Genomic DNA, 20,148 nt, shown 5'->3' on the forward strand with positions numbered 1-20,148 from the left:
TCCAAGGAGGACTGTTAGAACATATAGATGGCTGAGGGGAAAGCGAAATGTTTTTAATTCACTCTCCAGATTCTTGATATCTACTTGATCTTCTACAGTAAGGTTTTTTTTTTTTTTTTCCATGATGGGCTCTGCCTTTCAATCCTCCCAACATTAAATGCATGGTAAAGGGACAATTTGCATAACTAAGAAATATTATAAGCTGTGTGTCAATGATTACCTTGGCTGATGCAAGACACAATAAAAATGAATTTCAGAATAAACACTAGGTGCTCAGCAAACTTTAGTGTCAGTAGTCTCAGTTCTTAAAATCAAAAGCTGCTGTCCAAATCCAAAAAAAAAACAATATATATCCTGCTGTCAATTGGAAGGACCCAGTTCATACATGCCTTAGAAAGACATTGGAACTGTCTTTCAAAGTATGTTAATACTACAGTTGATTTTGAATGTCACTAAATAACTCTCTAAAGTTGGACGCAGCCAATCACTTGTGGGTGGATGTGCCCGTCTGCAAGTGGACAGGCTTCCATATGTGGCCAATTATGCACAACTAGTTTGCTGGCATAATCACTTACACAAATCGATGGCGTTTACTTACATGTTCACACATATTTATAGGTAAGATATAAAGCACTGTAAATACATGTGAACATGCAAGTAAATGTCATCGATTTGTGTAAGTGATTATGCCAGCTGAAGAATTCACTTGCAGCCTTAGATCTTGGCTCTTCCTCTTAGTGTTCACCTTTCCTAAAATATGACTTGAATAAAGTATGTGAATTTCTATATACACACACAGAGAAACATACACAGACATACACACACATACACTGTGTAAAAAAAAGTGCTATGTGTGTGATAAACATACAGTAGTCTCTGTTTTAAGGAACCTACACTACATTTGGAAAGAGAAAAATAAATACATGAAAAGTTCAGTAGGAATGAAGTGAAAGTTGCTTAGTTGTGTCTGACTCTTTGCGACTCCATGGACTATACAGTCCACGGAATTCTGGAGGCTTTCCCCTCATTTTGCTTTCCCCTCAGAATTCTGGAATACTGGAATGGGTAGCCTTTCCCTGCTCCAGGGGATCTTCCCAGCCCAGGGATCCAATCCAGGTCTCCTGTGTTGCAGGCCGATTCTTTACCCCCTGAGCCACCAGGGAAGTCCAAGTAGAAGACACCAAATTGAAAAGTATCATAAGGTGGTTTATATATATTTTCCAAATGATTGGTATGAAAGATACATAGAATAAGGCTAATATTTCTTTACACAAGAGCTTTTGCTCTTGGGTTTTCCACTTATTCAATTTTTCTTTTCTCTTCATCTTGATTTTGAGATGTTTCTAAATTATTTTAATTATTTAAGATTCATTCTTGGTCTTAATATAATTAAAAGAAATGTCAATAATGTCATTATTTACACAAGTTTTTCAGCATCTTGAAAATAGTATAAGATTTCTATGTTAGAGCACTTGGAAAGAAAGTTTACTTTCTACATATTGGTTTTAGTTCTATGATAATTTTCAGTACCTTTTGTTGTGGGCAAAGATATTTCACTCATTCACTTAGCAAGCAAGCATTTACTGAAAGCCTACTATGTGCCCAGTGCCAATAACAAAGAGAGAAATAAAAGCCACGATTTCTGTTCCTGAAGATTGTTTTAAATGACAATAAACAATGAAAGCTAATTATCAGTTGCTAATTATTAGTTGTCAATCCCCAGATGGCACTGAATATCACAAAAGTTTTGAAGGTTTAAAAATTTCCCCAAAACTCCCAAACTGCTTGATCTGTATGTTGACCAAACTTTTTTATTTTTCAGATAATTTTTCTGGCTATTGTTGTTCATTTATTAATATCTCCCCAGATATCTCAGTAACAAGACAAAAGGTTTGCAGTGTCCTGGGCACTGGAGGAAGGGCCCCGTGTGCATATTTCTGCATCCCTCTCTGTCTCTTTTCTGCCCGCTTACTGCCTTTCTGTGTCCCCTCTCCTGGAGCCGTTAAACTCATCTCTGCCAGGAAAAAAAGAGAGATCCAAGGAGTAAAGAGTCAGAGTAAGATACACAGGCTTACAGGGGCCATACCATGAGAAAGACATGGATGCATCATTGTAAAGAACCGAATGTTTGAGAAAAATCTTTTAGCTTGCATTAGCCCAAAAAACAAGTTAGAGGCTGTATGGGGGAAACTTTCCACAAACAAACATGAGAACTTTAGGCAAAGGGGTTTCAAAACCAGTGGTTAAAGGAAAATGAAATGCACATGGAAAGACAGAGAGATAAAGTGTAAATTTAGTTCAAAGTTACTTTACGACAGACAGATGACTTAAAAAGAGCTGAAACACAAAGTAATTATGAATTTGCTCAGAAGACAAAAATATGCTGAAAACACTGCTAAGATTAGCTTTATGTAAAGGCCTTTATCTCTTGGATCTGTCTCCTTCAAACTTCAAGTACAAACACTTTAAAAGAAAGATTGCAAATGTTGATTCATGGTCAGCCTATGGAACTTTTGTTAAGTTCTCTTCAGATTTTCAGTGCCACCAGGGCAAGAAAGAGTAATCCATTTTAAATCCCACAATACTGACTGTATCCAGAGGGCACTAAATGAATAATTTTTATTTTAAAAAGGGCTCTTAAACACTATGAGTAGAAATCATGACTTTTAAATTTGAATCTTATTTTTTAAATGTGTTTTGTATTCTTCATTCTGTAATTATAAAACTAGAGTTCCTCAGCCATTGGTCTTAGGTCTCTGATGGTTGTTGATGAGTAACTGGAAAAATAATTTTAATTAATTTGAATACAAAATATTTTTCATTTTCAAAACTGTCTCAATTGGTTTATTCAATCTTTCCAAGTCCTCTGAGTTTTATGAATAAATTAGATAGGCACAACGAAGGAAATAAACTAACACATATCAACAATTTTTTAAAAGTGTGCCAAGCCCTGTGTTGTCTGATTTACATACAGTGCCTTATTAAATCTTAACATTAAATCTGAAGAAAGTTTGATCTGGTCACTTTCTTGCTCTGTCATTTTATTTGTCTGCAAAATGAGAATAACAATAGTGGGCTTCTCCAGTAGCACAGCTGGTAAAGAATCTGCCTGTAATGCAGGAGATCCTGGTTCGATTCCTGGGTTGGGAAGATCCCCTGGAGAAGGGATAGGCTACCTACTCCAGTATTCTTGGGCTTCCTTGTTGGCTCAGACATTAAAGAATCTACCTGCAATGTGGGAGACCTGGGTTCAATCCCTGGGTTGGGAAGATTCCATGGAGGAAGGCATGGCAATCCACTCCAGCATTCTTGCCTGGAGAATCCCCATGGACAGAGGAGCCTGGAAGGCTACATACAGTCCATGGGATCACAAAGTGTTGGACATGACTGAGTGACTAAGCACTGCACAGCATCTGACTTACAAGATTTTAATGAGGATTAAATGAGTTAATACACATAAAATTTTGAAAGGAGTGCCAACAAGATCGCAGAGTGGGAAACCCTGAGCTCATGACCTCCCACAAACACATCAAAATGACAACTACACATAGAGCAACTCTTGCTGAGAACAACCTGAAGACTAGAAGAACTGTTCTTCTACAACCAAGACTGTAATGGAAGGACCACATGAGTTTGGTAGGAGAGGACGATAAGCAATCTAGTAGGAACCCGCAACCCTAGTGGGTGACTCAGAAGAGCAGGGGGACTATCACAGGCTTGGAAATCCTCCCTATGAAGCGAGAGCTTTAAGCCACATATTAGGCACCCCAGCCCTACGGTCCAACATTAGGAAGAGAAGATGGTTGAAACCAGTGGGGCTTACTAGCTTATCAAAAGGCTCCTGACATTTAAGGCACAATTAAGGTGGCAAAAGTTAAGGAGAGAATTTTAAAGGTTAAAAATAGGAAAATAAAGAGTCGCATACAAGAAAACTTCCATAAAGATATCAACTGATTTTACAGCAGAAACCTTGCAGGACAGAAAGGAGAAGCATAATATATTTAAAGTAAATGTGTCAGTCATCAGTCTTGTGTGACTCTTTGTGACCCCATGGACTGTAGCCCACTAGACTACTCTGTCCATGGGATTCTCCAGGCAAGAATACTGGAGTGGGCTGCCATTTCCTTCTCCAGGGGATCTTCTTGACCCAGAAATCAAACCCAGGTCTCCTGTATTATAGGCAGATTCTTTAATGTCCGAGCTACCAGGGAAGTTAGTACTAAAACAAAAATACCCCCGACAATCTAGGACATTTCACTTAGCAAAGGCGTCATTCACAATTGAAAGAGAGACAATCAGTTTCCCAGACAAGCAAAAACTAAGAGTTCATCACCACTAAATCAACCTTACAAGAAATGTTAAAGGATCATATTTAAAGGAAAAAGAAAAGGTTATAAGTGAGAAATAAGAAAATATAGGAAGGGAAAAATTCCACTGGTAAAGGCAAATATATGGTTATGGCAATGACTCAAACACTTAAATAAGTTAGCATGAAAGTTAAAAGACAAAAATTGCAAAAATCAACTATAGCTACAATAAACAGTTGAGGAATTGACATGAAAATATGAAGTATGACATCAAAAACAAAATGTGGTTGGAGTGGTAAAAAATATAAACCTTTTAGAATGTGCTTGAACTCAAATGAGAGTCAGTTTAAAACAAGTAGATTTAGATCAATATATAAAAACTTTATAATGATCACATTCACAAAACAAAGGATGAAAATCACATTATCATCTCAATAGATGCAGAGAAAGCATTTTTGACAAAATCCAACATTTGTTCACAATAAAAGCTCTCAACAAAGTTGGTATTCAGGGAACATTTTTTATTTATGACAAACCCATGGCTGATATTATACTCAATGGTGAAAAGCTGAAATTCTTTCCTCTAAGATCAATAATAAGATTAGGATGCTCACTCTTGCCATTTCCGTTTCACATAGTATTGGAAGCCCTAGTCATAGCAATCAGGTAAGAAAAAGATAAATAGCATCCAAATTGAAAAGGAAGAGTAAAATTGTCACAGTTTACAGATAACAATAATATATAGAAAACTCTAAAGATGTCACTAAAAGAATTAGAATTTAGAAATGAATTTAGTAAAGTTGCAGGATACAAGATTCATGTATAGAAATCTATTGCACTTATATACACTAGCAATGAGCTATCAGAAAGAGAAGTCAAGGAAATAATCTAATTTACAACTTCCTCAAAAAGAATAAAACACCTAAGAATCAGTTCAGTTCAGTTCAGTTGCTCCGTCGTGTCCAGCTCTTTGCGACCCCATGAATCGCAGCACACCAGGCCTCCCTGTCTATCACCATCTCCCGGAGTTCACTCAGACTCATGTCCATCGAGTCAGTGATGCCATCCAGCCATCTCATCCTGGGTCATCCCCTTCTCCTCCTGCCCCCAGTCCCTCTCAGCATCAGAGTCTTTTCCAATGAGTCAACTCTTTGCATGAGGTGGCCAAAGTACTGGAGTTTCAGCTTTAGCTTCATTCCTTCCAAAGAAATCCCAGGGCTGATCTCCTTCAGAATAGACTGGCAAAAAAGTGAAAAATCTATAATCTAAAAATGTAGTTTACTGATAAAGGAAATTGAAGATAATATAAATAAATAAAAAGATGCTCTGTGTTCATGTATTATAAGAATTAATGTCATTAAAATGACCATGCTACCCAAAGTAATCTATTGATTTAATGCAATTCCTATCAAAATACTCGTATGACATTTTTCACAGAAGTAGAACAAATAATCCTAAAATTCACATGGAACCACAGAAGACCCTAAATAGCCAAAGTAATCTTGAGAGAAAGAAAAAGAAAATGGAACTATAATTCATCCTGACTTCAGACTACAAAGACACAACATTCAAAGTAGTATGGTAAAAACAAAAATAAAAACAAACAAACAAAAACAGACATAGATCCATGGAGCAAAATATAGCATCCAGAAACAAACCCATACACATGTCAATTACTTTATGGCAAAGGAGGTAATAATATACATTGGGGAAATACATTCCTCAGTAAGTTGTTTGAAAATTGAAAAGCTGCATGTACAATGTAAAAGAATGAAATTAGAACATTTTCTCTTACCACATGCAAAATTAGACTCAAAATAGATTGAAGACCTGAATGTAAGATCCAAAACCATAAAACTACTAGAAGAAAATACAGGCAACTGTATGTAGATCTTAGTAATATTTGGCGGGGAGGGGGGGTTTGTCTTCTCAGGTAAAGGAAACAAAAGCAGAAATAAATAAACAGAACATCAACTAAAAATTTGCAAAAACTAAAAACTTCTGTGCAGAGAAGAAAACTATCAATAAAACAAAATGGCAGCCAACTGAAAGGGAGAAGATATTTGTAAATGATATGTCTGATGAGGGGTTAATATCTAAAATATACATGAAGAACTCAGGCAATTCAATATCAGTAAACAGTCAAAGCAGAAATAGAAACACGGAGGTAGAGCACAAATGTATGGATACCAAGGGGGGAAGGAGTTGGGTAGGAGGAACTGGGAGGTTGGGATTGACACATATTGATACTATGTATAAAACAGACAGTTGATAGGAACCCACCTTATAGCACTCTACTTATTGCACTGTGGGATCTTAAACGGGAGAGAAATCCAAAAGAGAGGAGAGATGTGTATGGCTGGTTTGTTTTGCTATGCAGTAGAAGCTCACACAACATTGTAAAGCACCTATAATGCAATAGAAGTTAATTATTTTTTAAAAACTGGGTAGAGAATATGAATAGGCTTTTTTCCAAAGAAAGTACACAGATGATGGCCAACAGATACTTGAGAGATGTCAGTATCACTAGTCATCAGGGAAATGCAAATCAAACCCACAATGAAACACCACCTCATGCTGGTCAGAATGGCTATCATTAAAAAGCAAGAAATAGGAGCATTGAGAAGGATATAGAGAGAAGGGAACCCTTGCTGGCTGGCATGAAAACTGATATTGCCATTATGGAAATTAGTATGGATGTTTCTCAAAAAAATTAAAAATAGAAGTACCATATGATACAGCGTTTTCACTCCTTGGTATATATCTGATAAAAATAAATACATTAATTTGAAAAGACACACATTTATTCATTGTATCATTATTCACAAAAGCCAAGATATGGAAGCAACCTATTTGCCTATTGATAGATGAATAAAGAATATATGGCATTTATATACACATATATGTGTATAGGGCTTCCCTCATAGCTCAGTCAGTAAAGAATTTGCCTGCAATGCAGAAGACCTGGGTTCGATTCCTCAGTCGAGAAGATCCCTCAGAGAAGGAAATGGCAATCCACTCCAGTATTCTTGCCTGGAAGATCCCATGGACAGAGGAGCCTGGTGGGCTACAGTCCATAGGGTCACAAAGAGTTGGACATGACTGAGTGACTAAACCACCACCATATGTATATATGGACATATACTGGTGAAGAATGCACCTGGCAATGCAGAGACAGAAGACGGGGGTTTGATCCTGGGTGGGGAAGATCCCCTGCAGGAGGAAATGGCAACCCACTCCAGGATTATTGCCCAGAAAATTCCACAGACTACAGTCCACAGGGTCACAAAAAGTAGGATATGACTGGGCACACACACATACTCAAGTATACAATGGAACATTACTCAACCATAAATAGAATGAAATCTTGCCTTTCTCAGCAACTTGGATGGACCTGGAGGGTATTATGCTTAGTGAAACAGAAAGACAAATACAGAACATTTTCACTTATATGTGGAATATAAAAAATAAAATAAACAAATATAACAAAACAGAAAGAAGCTCATAGTGGACTTGCCTGGTGGTCCAGTGGTTAAGACTATGTGCTTGCAAAGTAGCAGGTGCAGGGAAGTTAGATCCCTGGTCAGGGAACTAAGATCCCACATGCCACACAGCACAGCCAAGAGAATTCTTAAATACACAGTCAAAAAAAAAAAAATTAAAAGTGTGTACTTAGAAAGAAAGAAAGAGACTCAGAGATACAGAGAACAAATTAGTGTTTACCAGGGCAGAGAGGGGTTGGAAGAGGTAAACAATCAGTTCAGTTCAGTCACTCAGTTGTGTCGAACTCTTTTCGACCCCATGGACTGCAGCACGCCAGGCCTCCCTGTCCATCACCACCTCCCAGACTTTACTTAAACTCATGTCCATTGAGTCAGTGATGCCATCCAACCATCTCATCCTCTGTCGTCCCTTCTAATGGACTTAGCTGTGAAAATGGGGCCCGTTCTGTCTGGGAAGTTTCTCAAAATTTTGTCAAAAAAATGTATCTGATCGGGATGTCTGATTACCACTTCTGCTTCATTAAGAGCCATACCGCAGGAGGCCTGTAAGTTTTTATCAGAAATACCTACTTTTTTTGTACATGGTTGTCTCTCAGGTACTTCAAATCCACCATATTTTAAACAGAATTCATCATCCTTTCCCTCATTTTCCATGCAGAAATTCCATTCTTCTCCTCCTTGATATAACCCTACAATTCTCGCATACATCCATCTTGCCATTTCTTTCAACAGACAGCCAATTTGTCAATTCTGCTTCTTTAATGCTTCTCTTCCCTGTTCCTTTTCTCTCCGTGTTTATGGATGCTGCATAACAATAATCTCTCACTCAAATTTTTAGGTAAGTATTTTAGATAAACTTTCATCTATTTTTTCCCCAGTTCTCACTCAATCAGTCCTCTGTAAAACCACAGGAATCATTTTTCTAAAAGGCAAACATCACGTAATCATCTCCACTATTTCTGGAATAAAGTCTTAGGTCCTTAACAAGGCCTGCTGTGCCCTTTATTGGGCCACTCTAGACTCGTCTCTCACTCACAGTACCAGTCATGCTGAATGCCTGGCCTTTATCGAAATGAGCCAGGAGTCTTCACTTTCATGCCTGTATTCATATGGCTCCCTCAACCAAAATTTACCTGCTCATGTCTGCGTGGTGAAGATCTATTCATTTTCTAAGACCCTGGTCTAACATCTACTCTTACAAGTATTTCCTTGTTGGGGTTGGAAATACCAACTTTCAGTCTTCAGTATACTCTTATTTTAATGCTTCATTATAATTTTGTTAACTTATTTTCTCAACTACTGTGCTTTGAACTTCTTGAAGCCAAAATTGTTGTCTTTTTTGAGTTTTAAACCCTAATATAGAGGCATCAGAGGGCAGACACACTGAAACCATAATCACAGAAAACTAGTCAATCTAATCACACTAGGATCACAGCCTTGTCTAACTCAATGAAACTAAGTCATGCCATGTGGGGCCACCCAAGACAGGTGGGTCATGGTAGAGAGGTCTGAAAGAATGTGGTCCACTGGAGAAGGGAATCGCAAACCACTTCAGTACTCTTGCCTTGAGAACCCCATGAACAGTATAAAAAGGCAAAATGATAGGATACTGACAGAGGAACTCCCCAGGTCAGTAGGTGCCCAATATGCTACTGGAGATCAGCGGAGAAATAACTCCAGAAAGAATGAAGGGATAGAACCAAAGCAAAAACAATACCCAGTTGTGGATGTGACTGGTGATAGAAGCAAGGTCCGATGCTGTAAAGAGCAATACTGCATAGGAACCTGGAATGTCAGGTCCATGAATCAAGGCAAATTGGAAGTGGTCAAACAAGAGATGGCAAGAGTGAACGTCAACTTTCTAGGAATCAGCGAACTAAAATGGACTGGAGTGGGTGAATTTAACTCAGATGACCATTATATCTACTACTGTGGGCAGGAATCCCTCAGAAATAATGGAGTAGCCATCATGGTCAACAAAACAGTCCGAAATGCAGTACTTGGATGCAATCTCAAAAACGACAGAATGATCTCTGTTTGTTTCCAAGGCAAACCATTCAGTATCACAGTAATCCAAGTCTATACCCCAACCAGTAACACTGAAGAAGCTTAAGTTGATTGGTTCTATGAAGACCTATAAGACCTTTCAGAACTAACACCGAAAAAAGATGTCCTTTTCATTATAGGGGACTGGAATGCAAAAGTAGGAAGTCAAGAAACACCTGGAGTAACAGGCAAATTTGGCCTTGGAATACGGAATGAAGCAGGGAAAAGACTAATAGAGTTTTGCCAAGAAAATGCACTGGTCATAGCAAACACCCTCTTCCAACAACACAAGAGAAGACTCTACACATGGACATCACCAGATGGTCAACACCGAAATCAGATTGATTATATTCTTGGCAGCCAAAGATGGAGAAGCTCTATACAGTCAGCAAAAACAAGACCGGGAGCTGACTGTGGCTCATATCATGAAGTCCTTCCTTATTGCCAAATTCAGACTGAAATTGAAGAAAGTAGGGAAAACCTCTAGACCATTTAGGTATGACCTCAATCAAATCCCTTATGATTATACAGTGGAAGTGAGAAATAGATTTAAGGGCCTAGATCTGATAGATAGAGTGCCTGATGAACTATAGACGGAGGTTCATGACATTGCACAGGAGACAGGGATCAAGACCATCCCCATGGAAAAGAAATGCAAAAAAGCAAAATGGCTGTCTGGGGAGGCCTTACAAATAGCTGTGAAAGGAAGAGAAGTGAAAAGCAAAGGAGAAAAGGAAAGATATAAGCATCTGAATGCAGAGTTCCAAAGAATAGCAAGAAGAGATAAGAAAGCCTTCCTCAGCGATCAATGCAAAGAAATAGAGGAAAAGAACAGAATGGGAAAGACTGGAGATCTCTTCAAGAAAATCAGAGATACCAAGGGAATATTTCATGAAAGATGAGCTTGATAAAGGACAGAAATGGTATGGACCTAACAGAACAGAAGATATTAAGAATAGATGGCAAGAATACACAGAAGAACTGTACGAAAAACATCTTCAAGACCAAGATAATCATGATGGTGTGATCACTCACCTAGAGCCAGACATCCTGGAATGTGAAGTCAAGTGGGCTTTAGAAAGCATCATTATGAACAAAGCTAGTGGAGGCGATGACATTCCAGTTGAGCTATTTCAAATTCTGAAAGATGATGCTGTGAAAGTGCTGCACTCAATATGCCAGCAAATTTGGAAAACTCAGCAGTGGCCACAGGACTGGAAAAGGTGTCAGTTTTCATTCCAATCCCAAAGAAAGGCAATGCCAAAGAATGCTCAAACTGCCACACAATTGCATTCAGCTCATACGCTAGTAAAGCAATGCTCAAAATTCTCAAGACAGGCTTCAGCAATAACTGAACCGTGAACTTCCAGATGTTCAAGCTAGTTTTAGAAAAGGCAGAGGAACCAGAGATCAAATTGCCAACATTCACTGGATCATGGAAAAAGCAAGAGAGTTCCCGAAAAACATCTATTTTTGCTTTACTGACTATGCTAAAGCCTTTGACTGTGTGGATCACAATAAACTGTGGAAAATTCTGAGAGAGATGTGAATACCAGACCACCCAACCTGCCTCTTGAGAAATCTGTATGCAGGTCAGGAAGCAACAGTTAGAACTGGACATGGAACAACAGACTGGTTCCAAATAGGAAAGGAATACGTCAAGGCTGTATATTGTCACTCTGCTTCTTTAACTTCTATGCAGAGTACATCATGAGAAACGCTGGGCTGGATGAAGCACAAGCTGGAATCAAGATTGCTGGGAGAAATATCAATAATCTCAGATATACAGATGACACCACCCTTATGGCAGAAAGTGAAGAGGAACTAAAAAGCCTCTTGATGAAAGTAAAAGAGGAGAGTGAAAAAGTTGGCTTAAAGCTCAACAGTCAGTAAACTAAGATTATGGCATCTGGTCCCATCACTTGATGGGAAATAGATGGGGAAACAGTGGAAACAGTGTTAGACTTTACATTTTTGGGCTCCAAAATCACTGCAGATGGTGACTGCAGCCATGAAATTAAAAGACGCTTACTCCTTGGAAGGAAAGTGATGACCAACCTAGACAGCATATTAAAAAGCAGAGACATTCCTTTGCCAACAAAGGTCCATCTAGTCAAGGTTTTTCCAGTGATCATGTATGGATGTGAGAGTTGGACTGTGAAGAAAGCCGAGTGCCGAAGAGTTGATGCTTTTGAACTGTGGTGTTGGAGAAGACTCTTGAGAGTCCCTTGGACTGCAAGGAGATCCAACCAGTCCATCCTAAAGGAAATCAGTCCGAATACTCATTGGAAGGACTGATGCTGAAGCTGAAACTCCAATCCTTTGGCCACTTGATGGAAAGAGCTGATTCATTTGAAAAGACCCTGATGCTGGGAAAGATTGAAGGCACAAGGAGAATAGGGCGACATAAGATGAGATGGTTGGATGACATATCAGGCTCAATGGATATGAGCTTGAGCAAGCTCAGGGAGTTGGTGATGGACAGGGGAACCTGGCAGGCTACAGTCCATGGGGTCACAAAGAGTCGGACACGACTGAGTAACTGAACAACAGCAGCACTGCCTGGGACACACAGAAGGGCATGAAGACGTTTCCAAAGATAATAGGAGTAAATTGAAGGCCCAATGCCTTTCTGTAGGACAGAACCACTTCTGGTCAGTCACGAGAGTGATATGTGGGTACTATCATCAGGTCTGGAATGGTTTTTGCTACTTTCTGTCATAATGAAAGAAGTCCCCTTCAAATTAGGCCATCTTTCCAGAAAAATACTTGACTTCAAGGAATTAAGGCTCACCTGAAGAAAATGGATCAAGGTTGGTCCTGTCTTTTCAGGTAAAATCTGTAGGATTTACTTGTCTTTTTCCAGTTCTGATTTCTTAACTTCCCATTTTTAAGAAATAAATTGTCTTTAAAGGTTTATTTTTAAAAAGACAAAGATTTCTAGTCATTGAATAACTCTTATGAAACAATATCATGATGAGTTAAGTGAAAATTAGAGCCACATGCTTAAAATTTCCCTGAAAAATATACATATATTTTAAAATGAAGGAAGGAAGGAAATGCCAGGAAAAAATATGTTTTTAATTTGTTTGAGTTTAAAACATTCAAAACATATTTTTAAACATTTGCCAAGGATTTTCCAAAAACCATTGGATTTCTCATAACCTCTAAAAGATGTGTTTCTTTTGAGGAATAGCAGGGAACTGGTTCATTTACTAATTCAAAATTCTAGCTTCCAATGCTTTTCTCACACTTCAAAGTTTCTTATTTTGAGTCAAAAATAAAATATATATAATCATGGGTTTAGCAGATGAAGGGAAGGTGTTTATTTCCCTGTCTTTTCATTTTAAGAAAAGAAAAAAAGTTAACGTCCCTAAGGAATCTGACTTGAATGTTGAAGCTCAGGTGGTTAGTGACAGGCCGATTAATGTCAGAGAGCTTCACCATGGTCCCCACAGTGATTTTTCATCTTTTCCTATAGGATCTGAAATGCATATCGAAACAACTAATGTGATGAGTAAGGATTTAAAGGAGGTTTTGCCTAGAGAAATTGCTCTTATGATGACTGTTAATGGGCCTTCATCTTTTCAACTAGTTATCAGAGCAGATTCATTTTTCAAATCTAGTGCTTGAACCCTGACCCTGAGAAGAAAGTTATATTATCTTAAAGTTACAAATCCACACAGTTCAACCATGCTAGAGAACACACAGGACTCTAGGCGTAAGCTATTTCACGCTGTGGTCTACAGTGGGTATGAGAAAAGAGAATGAGAATAAAGGAAGGGGAGGGAGCGACTGCTTGTGTGGATGCACGTGAGTACATGCGTGTAAATGTGAGTGGGGATGGGGAGAAATGCTTTACATGAGCAAGGGATAGATTTTTATTTTTAACCTCAGTGGAAGCTGTGATGTGATGAAGAGTCCTGTGCTTAAACCCAGGGAGTTAGAGTTCACGTTCCATTTCTATCTGGGAAAGTGGGAAAGTGTCTGTCACAATTCCTGCCCCATTCACATTTTCCTCAAACTGAAGGTGCCCTTAACCAAAGATCTGGTGGCTAAGCAGCAATACAAGACTTTGTAAAATTCCTCTCCCTGTATGCAGATGATTGGATCGGAAATCTGCACCTGATCCAAGGGCAATGCATCACTAAGAAATCTAGTGACCTGCGAGGGAGCTAGGAGTCATCGCTGGGAGTCATGATATATCGAAAGAAAGAAAGAAAGTTGCTCAGTCGTGTCTGACTCTTTTGAGACCTCGTGCACTGTAGCCCACCAGGCTCTTCCATCCATGGGATTTACCAGGCAAGAGTACTGGAGTGGGTCACGATATATAGGCGGGGCTAAAAAGGACACGATGGCTTAAAATATATGAAGTCATGATTTTAAAAGGAAACACCTGAGAGCAAACAGAAGGAGACGAACAGAGTAATCGCATCATCTTAGTGACAATGCGCTAGGGGTGGCCCAAGCCTCTAACAAACCTAGACACGCAAAACGATGCCTTGGTTTCCTCGTCATGACTCAGCCTTTTGAGTGTTGTGTTCTTGGCTTTTCTCAAGATTTTTCTTTTCCATGTAGATCCCAAGCAATAATCCCCTTAGGCTGAGTTTTTGTGGAGGGGATATAGAAAATATTCACCACTCCAAACCATGTGCCTAAATGGTCTTTAGATGACTGTGGATCTGATCATAGAAATTCCTTTAGATGACAAAAATCTGGTTGAGTTTTAATAATATTCCTTGCAAGCAATTTGATAAGGCTCCATCTTCCACATCAGTCTTCCTTGCCAAGGGTTCCTTCTATGTATAACATTGAACCAGGTTAACCAGAACAGACAGATTTTGGATAATGTCTTGGAATCATAAATCCAGTTTGGGTGTTTAGCTAGTGGCCTTAGATTCTATTTCTTCTCATAAGTCTCATCTCCCATATTTTTCTCTTTGGGACCCCTTGTGGGTTCATCTTCTGTGGTTGCTGCCAAACACAGAATCTCTGCCTTTTCTTTTATATTCAACCAACCCTGAGCACCTTAGCCTTTCTGGATCTGACTCATAGCTATTTTCTCCATGTACAGGTCCTTTTCAAGCAAACTATTAATAAAAAAGAGAGGAGATGGTCATAAGAATTAAGTATCTACTCACGATTTGCCTGAAAGTACCTATTCAGATACTGTATAAAATGAAACATAGCTACACATGTTTAAAAATTATAATTCAGCATAAAAGATTATCATCTCATGCCTCTTTGTGCTAGGCATAAAATCCATGGCCTGAATATGTGAATAAAGGTCAGAGAAAACCGTAGAATTGCTTTAATGCAAGAACTTTTAACAGTGACAGCAACCACTTTTAATGATCTATGCATTAATATCCACAAGCCAGATGACAAATCATTTAGTTTTCACATCATTAGAAAAGTTTCATACTAATCTTATTCTAAAATAATAGAGGTTAAAAAAAAAATGCTTAAAATCAGAAGGATAGAATGTGGCAATCCTGGACTAGTAAACATGATCTAGTCTCAAATTCCTTGCTTTTTTGCTTTATACATAATTAATTTTTTACCTTACTTCTTTTAACAATGATCAAACCCACTTCTTTGAGCTTTGTTGACACTACGTGGCAGAGGTCCTAACAAACACTCAATTCATTCACTCAAGCAGAACCCACTGACTCAGCTCCCGGGGTCTGTTTTCAGGAATGAATTTCCCTTTCCCTTGTGCCTGTGGCATTCTGGCAAAACCTGACTACTTTTTCTAAAGCTTACCCATGAGCTAAGCTTGAAGTGTCTGGCCTGTGACTAGTAATGATAACTGTTTAATCAACCAGAGATTGGCTCAACAAACACTGTACTATGCCTACCTACGATACAGACAAGACTGCTAAGATAACTGAAATTAGGGATCCATAAGTATTTTGATTTTAAACTTTTAGAAACTAAGTTCTTTAAAAAGATTTGGAGAAAAGAAAAATCTTATATCAATATTGTCTTTATAGTTTTTATCCGTGGTCCTCAACTTTACTGTGTGTTGGAATCACTTGGAAATACTCTAAAAAATACTGACGCATAGCTCCCCGTCATAGAATTGTGGTTTCATTGTCACCTGAATATTAGAATTTTTAAAAGCTTCCCAGGTGATTCTACAATGTAAAAATTTGGGAACCAGTGATTTATATTGTCTCCACTCCAATGACTAAAAGATGTGAATGCAAGCAGGTAGTACTCCATATTATGATAGAATTAGCCAAGTTAAATCTGCAGTTAGGCAGTCTGCACTTGCTAGATTTATATGTCATTGCAGGATTTCCGATCTGTAAAACAGGAATAGTAATGCAGCCATGAAATCAGAGAACAGTTGCTTCTTGGCAGGAAAGCCATGGCGAACCTAGACAGTGTTTTGAAAAGGAGAGACATTACTCTGCCAACAAAGGTCCATATAGACAAGCCTATGGTCTTCCCAAGGTCACATATGGACGTGAGCGCTGGACCATAAAGAAGGCAGAGAGCCAAGGAATTGATGCCTTTGAACTGTGGTGCTGGAGAAGACTCCTGAGAGTCCCTTAGACAGCAAGGAGATCAAACCAGTCAATCTTAAGTGATACCAACTCTGAATATTCATCGGAAGGACTGACATTGAAGCTGAAGCTCCAGTATTTTGGTCATCTGATGAGAAGATACAAGTCATTGTAAAATTCCCTGATGCTGGGAAAGATCCAGGGCAGAAGGAGAAAAGGACATCAGAGGATGAGATGGCTGGACAGTATCACTGATGCAATAAACATGAGCTTGGGCAAACTTCAGGAGATGGTGAGGAACAGGGAGGCCTGGTGTGCTGCAGTCCATGGGGTGGCAAACAGTCAGACGGGACTGGGAGACTGAACAACAACAACACTGAGAATGATACCGAGTTTAAATAAAATATGACTTTAAAAGCACTGAACAGTGTTTTATAAAGTGCTACCGATATGTATTTATGCACTTATTTATGTTTGCTGATCTACTTATTTATTATGTAACTCATATCACAAATCACACTGTGTCATACTTACTTGCTGTTGATTATTTACTGTTTTCTTCTGGGCAGATGGAATCATAGCTTTCGTCTTTCTTTCCTAATGTCTAGTGTAGGGATTGGTTCACTGAAAACAACCAAACAGAATTGTTGAGTAGACAAATGTAGAGATGAACTTAAACAAAAAGTATAGTGGAGTGGACAGGACAGTGAAAACAAAAACCAAAAATTAGGATTTGAATTACACCTCTATCACTCATTAGCTTTGTGGACATAAAAAATCCCTAACTCTTTGAGGACTTGATTTCTTCATCTGTAGCCCTTCAGTTCAGATCAGTTCAGTTCAGCCGCTCAGTCGTGTCTGACTCTTTGCCACCCCATGAATCACAGCACGCCAGGCCTCCTTGTCCATCACCAACTCCCGGAGTTCACTCAAACTCATGTCCATTGAGTCGGTAATGCCATCCAACCATCTCATCCTCTGTCATCCCCTTCTGCTCCTGCCCGCAATGCCTCCCATCATCAGAGTCTTTTCCAATGAGTTAACTCTTCACATGAGGTGGTCAAAGTACTGGAGTTTCAGCTTTAGCATCATTCCTTCCAAAGAAATCCCAGGACTGATCTCCTCTAGAATGGACTGGTTGGATCTCCTTGCAGTCTAAGGGACTCTCAAGAGTCCAACACCACAATTCAAAAGCATCAATTCTTCGGCACTCAGCTTTCTTCACAATCCGACTCTAACATCTATACATGACCACTGGAAAAACCATAGCCTTGACTAGATGGACCTTAGTCAGCAAAGTAATGTCTCTGCTTTTCAATATGCTATCTAGGTTGGTCATCACTTTCCTTCCAAGGAGTAAGTGTCTTTTAATTTCATGGCTGCAGTCACCATCTGCAGTGATTTTGGAGCCCCCCAAAAATAAAGTCTGACACTGTTTCCCCATCTATTTCCCATGAAGTGATGGGACCAGATGGCATGATCTTAGATTTCTGAATGTTGAGCTTTAAGCCAACTTTTTCACTCTCTTCTTTCACTTTCATTGCAGTGCCTGCCTGCAATGCGAGAGACCTGGGTTCAATCCCTGTGTTGGGAAGATTCCCCTGGAGAAGGAAATGGCAACCCACTCCAGTATTCTTGCCTGGAGAACTCCATGGAGAGAGGAGCCTTGTAGGCTACAGTCCACAGGGTCGCAAAGAGTCGGACATGACTGAGTGACTTCACTTTTTCTTTCACTTTCATCAAGAGGCTTTTTAGTTTCTCTTCACTTTCTGCCATAAGGGTGGTGTCATCTGTATATCTCAGGTTATTGATATTTCTCCCGGCAATCTTGATTCCAGCTTGTGCTTCTTCCAGCCCAGCGTTTCTCATGCTGTATTCTGCATATAAGTTAAAGAAGCAGGGTGACAATATACAGCCTGTAGCCCTTGGGCAATGATTTTTCTCACTCAGTGTGTCCTGGTCAGTGCCAAGCACTGGGGCTGTGGAGATGAATAAGACACAAGCCTCTCTCTGTGAGAAAATAACAGCTTTTTAGATCATTTATCACATTCATTTCATCAGAAAAAAATCAGTTTTGAATAACATTCTCCAAAGAATAAGACAAGAATAAGACAAATGAAACCTTTACAGTGCTTTCGCATGAAGCATTTCTTTGAGTTTATGGACAGTCTATGTATTCAAAGTGAAGATTTTTAAATGTCTAAACCTTCAGCCCCAAAACACTTTTCATCTGAAATGAATAGGTATGACTTATACCTAGATAAAGGTCTAAATTACTGAAGCTACGTAAAAGGGAGAAAAAAGTTACCCATGTCTGAACTCTTTCCTGTAAATACGTTAAAATCGTTTCCCTCATGTGTTCTTTGCTCCTTTACTGTGTTTTCCTCCTTTACTTACCTCGCATACTTTTAACAGGGTGTTTTAGAAAAAAAAACATGCATAGATCCAGGTTCAAATCCAGCCTTCACTACATACTAGCTTTGTCGTCTCAGGCATGATGACAAGGATATTCTTGGTTGACAAGTAGAGCCCTATTGGATCGTTCAAGAACCCAGGCTCCATCTGTGGCTCTGTCCTCCCGGGGTGCAAGATATGACTCTATATCCTTTGCATATAGTTGGTTGTGGAAGAAGAGTTCAGAGCCTCTCAAGGGAGGTGTTCACAAGCCCTGCCTGGAAGCAAGGTGCATCCTTTCTGCCTGCATACTATTGGCCGCAGCTTAGACACATGCCCACCCTAACATCTAAACTGAACTAGATGTGTGGCCAATAAAAAGAGAACAGTGGGGTTTTGGTGACCAGATGGTAGTGTCTGGCGTGATCATCTAAAAGTTGAGGATGCAGACGACAAGGGAGGGAAATATCCAGAGAGTATCAAGTTAGTATTGAGAGTCAAGTAACAAATCTCAGTTAGAAGAGATACTTGGAGCGCAATTCATGATCGGGCTGATTCCTTTTTGAATAAGAGTAAGATTTTACTAAATATTTAAAAAGCAAGTTGCACCTTAATTCATCTAACCTTGGCCATGAACATCTTCCACTTTACAGATGGGCAAAGGGGGCATAGAGATACCAAGTAACTTGCCCAAGTTAGTAAGTAGCAGTCAAGATTCAAATCCAGGATTCCATGTGCTTAACTATCAGGCAACAGCGCCTTGTTCTGGCTGGCCTCATAGGGGCTGGGTCTAAAAGTCTGAGAAGCCATGTTAAATCTGATGAAAGCATTATTTTTACGCAGAATTACACTGAAGTATAGTGTTTAAATCAATAATCAGAGAAGGACAAACTATCACCTTGGAAAAATAGATATTTGCTTTAGCCAGTACATGTAGCCCTATCCATGAGATTTCTTTTGGTTGTAAGCCACAAAAAATAATTTTTATTAATTGAAACAGATAATAGCTTCTTTTAAATGATGCCAGGTAGCTGATGCAATATAGGAAGGCTAAAAATAATGGAAGCCTCTTCTTAATACTATTGTGAGTCTTGTTTTATGTCATTTCTGTATCTTATCCTAGATTCTTCTGAAGACAGAGTCTGGGACAAAAGTGAATGAATAGGTAGAATATTCTGGAGGTGATCTCAAGGAAACAGGGAAATGGGGATAGCCAACACTGGATCAAGTTATTGAGCTGACCACCACCATGGACATCTCTGAGGAATCCTATAAAATGCTCTCAAAGATATTTTCCCAATAGACACAAACGTAAGACATCATCTTCTACCTTTTGCTGGCCACAAGTGGTCCCATGGGTATTAACTTCTCTTTCACTCTGTA

Source organism: Capra hircus, chromosome 14 (genome assembly GCF_001704415.2).
Source record: "Capra hircus breed San Clemente chromosome 14, ASM170441v1, whole genome shotgun sequence".
Lineage (NCBI taxonomy): Eukaryota > Metazoa > Chordata > Mammalia > Artiodactyla > Bovidae > Capra > Capra hircus.